Genomic DNA, 5,120 nt, shown 5'->3' on the forward strand with positions numbered 1-5,120 from the left:
CAAGAATAATTAAAAACATAAAAAAAAAATTGCATGTGGTAGTAGGGGTGTTGTGAAAAATTGTGATATGTAAAACCAACATCAAACTTGTTTTGGAAAGCAGTACCTGTGCATTTAAAGAACTGAATTACTTAAACCACAAAAATATTACATATTTTCATTTGATATTGTACAAAATGTAAGTTAGATAAAAGATTTATTAACTAAAAAGGGCTGTTAAAATTTTTTTGTTCTTTAAATAATTCCAGTACAAGGACATAAGTATGAGAAGTTTAGTCTTTGTTCAACTTTCCAACATTTTATTCACAAAAAAGTACAAAAGAATTTAAGTCTGTATTTATACATAAACTTTTACTGCTAATGATGTAGTACAGGGGTAACATTCTTTTAACCAATCACCTCCAATATATATATTTTTGAAACTTTTAGCTAGCAAATTAACAAGAAATAACTTAAACTTAGAATGTACTTTACTTTATATGTGACAACAACAAAACGGAAAATTTTTTACATAATAAATTTTCTTATTCTACTGTGGTGAAACTATGATTCAATGTACAATTCATTGAATATATTGAAAAAAGCCACAGTTATTTTCATTACCTTGACACAGTTCCTAGGTGTCATTTCAGAAATTATCACCTACCCCCTTCTTTAAAAGAATTTGCCACAATTTACTGATTGGAAACATTAAATTTTATTGTAAGTATGCTACTGCTTATAAACCCAAAGTTTTTAACTTACTATAGGAATGTATTTCATTTCTGTTTAAAAATCTTACAGCTAACACTTTCAGTTTCTATTGAATTTAAAACCAATGCATGTTCAGAAAATAAAGACTACTTAAGGAGCACACCCTTACAAAAATAATCTTAATTTCTCATATACAGTAAAATACACTATTGTGTATTATTAGTCATGGAAAATAAATGTATACATATAACTATGACATTTAAGAGGAGGAGTACATTACCAGCTGTTTGTTCCTTTCTTTGCTTAATGGATATAAAAAAACTGTGTACTTGTCAATCTTTACAATTTATTGGGTACAAGGTTTCTGGCGCATCCAAATAAGATTGAACAGAATTACTTACGATTATATTAATTTTATACGTTAGAAATTACCAAATACCATACTAAGTGTTATCCTATGTCTAAAAAAAAAACAGAAAACACAAACTATCAAAATGTTATCAATGATTAATAAATTCACCTGTATTAATACATCTTATGGTTAACTTCATAACAAAATGTTACCCTAAGAAGAAAAAAAAACTAACATAAATATACATCATGATCTACATTTTTTAAACCCCCTCATCTTAAGGTTATTGTCCAGTTTCTCGCAAAAACTCTTCGAAAGCTGCTTGCATTTCTTCGTCCATGACTTCCCCATCAGGATCTTCTGTCCTGGTGAACATAATCAAGGGACCGTTACCAATGTGAGTAATTCAGCCTGGGCCAATCTTTTATATCACGACAATAATGAAAACAGTGGCTTGGTATATTACATGATGTTTATTTTTGTTTTTATATATACATACATTAATTTAAAAGAAGCTATAATTGGTATGGGAGTGAAGCCAGTTTGGTTGGTATACAGTGTCTAAGAAAAGAATAGCCTTGATAGGGAAGAAGTGAAACAATGCATGTATTTCCTTTATATGCACAATATTAAGAGCCTGGATGTTCTGTGGCTGCTAGAACTCCTTAACATGCTGGACTAGTGATGTCATTGGTGGCCAAGCATTTTCCTTCTCACAACCTTCATATTTCTATCAGTTTTTAGTTGTGAGAACATTTTCATGAACAAGTTACTTTTATGTACAAGTCCAATATTCTTGGTCAAGATCAACTTGTATGTAATAGTTTCTTTTCAATATGATATCTCATTTGGATGTGTTAATATGATAATCTTAATCTTTAGTTTGTTATTACATAAGCTTACCTGATAACTTGTCGTACAAGGGTTTCTTTAGCTTTCAAAGATATAATACAAATATTTCAAGAACATCAAGAGAAACTACAGAAAATTTCCAGATCTATGGTTTGTTAACCCTACAGGAGCTGGCTTGCCAATGCATTTACAAACCACAAATTACTGCTAACATCGCTTTATTGCTCTTTGACTGACATAAACAGTGTTAGAATTTCTTCCATTTTTAGCCCTTGGTTCTAGCTAATTTTATACCCGAGTTTCATTAGTAATTGTTCAGAATACACGCTGTAACATCATAAGAAGATTTATAGTAATAAAACCTCAAACTCACCCATATAATTCACCATTGGTTACATTTGAAGAACTGAGATTGCTACAGGATTTCTGTAAGAAAGTGACTTCTTCTGAAGAAATTGGTCGTCCATCTGGTCCATAGAATACCGTGCCATACTAGAAGAAAGTCATTCGTTCAACATCATGCCATAAGAGTGGATCATGACAAGGAAACATAACTCTTCACTGTTATTGTTTACAAAAGAAACAAAACAGTCATCCAGTAACAATGAATTCCAAAAACTAAACACAATTAAATTGTTTTGGACAACAAAAAGTAGTATTTATACAATACATATATGTGCGTAATCCTAAAGATAACTTAGTTCCTTGATTTGACTAAGTTCAAACACACACAAAATCAGCTCCAACAGCATCATTCCAGACATACTAGAAAACTCCAGCAAAAAGTTTAATTCATCAAATATTTTAAGATAGGCTAAGATTGACAAAATACAAACCAGAAAAGGTTTTCCTTAGAAAGTTACTGGGTTTATTTCAAAGCAGGTTAATTTAAATTAAATTCCTAAGTAACTTTAAAACTAAGAGGTTTTTGATAAAACTGGAATGTAAGTCTCTTCAAAACATTTGTGGCATTCAGTTCTCAAAGTGCTCTTACATATCTAAAAAAATATCATGAAGATATTGTAGCCTTTTATAATTGACAGTAAAAGGCATTTTCCAACATTACATGAATAAGTTTAAACGCCTACCACTGTTGAATTATCTAACATCCAGCCTTTAAAATAAAGGCTCACACTGACTGAAATACAGGTTACATCAACAAGTTTTCTCTTGTTTATTATATCCTATAGAACCAAATATGGGTACTTATTTCAAACATAGCTTGTAACTCAAATATTCATATATTACTGGACCGAATGAGTATCTGCTTCAACTACATATATTTTTTTTTTACATTAAAAAAAGACTATTACAGGTTCTTTGAACAATTATACAGGTTTGCTAATAATTCAGAACATCTTAAAACAAGAAATGGAAATCACCCAAAATATCATTACCTACTGCATCTCTTATTCTTCAGAAATATTATTAGTTATTTCCAAAACTACAGTTACTGTAGCAATATACAACATTACAAATATCAGTCATGACACCATTTTTAGCATACAGTCTCTGCCTGTTTAAAGTATAAAAAGTCTATTTTGATAAGACTCTAGGACTGTTTAGATATTAATAATCTGTAAAAGTTCCTTTAACCCTAAGGAAATGATGCTGGTGTTTTCCACCAATGCTTTCTGGGAAGCTATATATAGCAATGTTAAATATAATTAAAAAATTTACTAAGTGTATCTTCACAAAATTTGACAAGGTTGTTACTTTCAGTAAGTAATACAAGTCTGTTGTATCCAAAAAACAATTTTTTATATATATATATATATATAAATTATGAAGTCAGTTAGATCCTAAGTGATTAAAAATACTTCTTTTAATCTTACTGTTTACCTTTTAATTTATTTTTATTGCATGGCAAACAGTTCATTCCTGTGTGAAACAAACACATCACAAGGAAATATATTACCATATTCCCATAAGCTCGTCACCTAGTGAGCTAAGCCTTGTTAACATTTTCTGTAACTTCTTATCAGAAAATAAAATATTTCACATTTTAAAATATAAGAATGTCCAAAACCAATTATAAGTTAACCGTTATGGTGTGAACACTTTTCAGAACTGGCAATTTAACTTTCCTTCTAACTAGGTTATAAAAATTGTTAAATTCTGTGTGTGCCAAATTTTGTTTATAGACAAGCTACAAAATAAAGGCATCCTGTTATTGTATAATGCTGCCAGTTTCAACAGAACCATTACAAGCTTGAAACTACACTTTATTAGTTATAAACAAGTAGGTCAAATAAAAAAAGATGACTGATGTGGTTTTCAAAACTGAAAGTTAAGAACAAATGAGCAAGGCATCTGTTGTGGGCTAAGAAAACTGATAACTTACTGAAGGAAGAAGTTAAGACATGACAACATATACAGTGAGCCTTGTAATTGTTTACAGGTAGTGTATGTGTTCAGCTTTTGGAGTTGTACTTGAGAGTACTTACACATCATGTGATAACAAAAGTGAAAATTTGGGACTTTTAAATATTCTCTTTTGAAATTAAAACTTAAATAATACAAAATTATAAATTATAAAATTTGAATTGTAAATTAATATCTGATACAAATTTTATTAACATACATTAATAATAATAATAATACTTTTATTAAATTTTGAAAGTAACTATAAAAGGTCATCAAATGCACAAAAGAGTTTACACCATCTCACTAAAGTAAAAGGAGGGTGTTATTATTGAAAAAATTATACTCACCATTGATGAGCAAAGTTCCTAAAACGTTCTTGATCTTCTACTACTGGTGAGGAAGTTAACTTTTTGACTTTAGATTAACATGATTCAGTACACAGAAATACAACACTGCCCCATTAACTCTTTTTTTTCTGCATGTGCTTGGTCCCAGGGATCGAGCTCATAACCATTTTGTGCTTGTTATAGTTTTCATGCTATAACTTTTAAATTAGTAAGCATATCTTCACCAAATTCTGCATATTATCAGTAATTGTTACAAGGCTTTCGTATGCAAACTATCAGATTTATTAAGTAATGTTTTTCTCATGCCTTTTTTATTTTTGACTGTTGACTATCCAACATGCAAAGTAATTTTGATTTTAAGATTAAAAATACTTTTATACTTCAGAACATTTTCAAATTTCACATGCAAAATCTTTATAACCTCCAGATAATTATCAAATTTTAAAAAAAAAAAAACTTTATATTTTATCTGTTATTTCTACTATCGAATCTCTGTACAGTTTCGGTCG

The 5,120-nt window shown here is 29.5% G+C and overlaps 1 long non-coding RNA gene across 1 annotated transcript in view; it reads right to left on the minus strand.

The window, feature by feature from the left end:
- Positions 1 to 635: 635 nt before the first annotated feature.
- Positions 636 to 5,120, minus strand: part of LOC106466506 — a 6,180-nt gene continuing 1,695 nt past the window's right edge. The window contains exons 2-3 of the long non-coding RNA XR_001291271.2: positions 2,271 to 2,389; positions 636 to 1,410 (exon numbers count right to left, since the gene is read on the minus strand). This is a non-coding gene — a long non-coding RNA (uncharacterized LOC106466506). The remainder of the gene's footprint in view (positions 1,411 to 2,270; positions 2,390 to 5,120) is intronic.

This window comes from Limulus polyphemus, unplaced genomic scaffold (genome assembly GCF_000517525.1).
Source record: "Limulus polyphemus unplaced genomic scaffold, Limulus_polyphemus-2.1.2 Scaffold2281, whole genome shotgun sequence".
Lineage (NCBI taxonomy): Eukaryota > Metazoa > Arthropoda > Merostomata > Xiphosura > Limulidae > Limulus > Limulus polyphemus.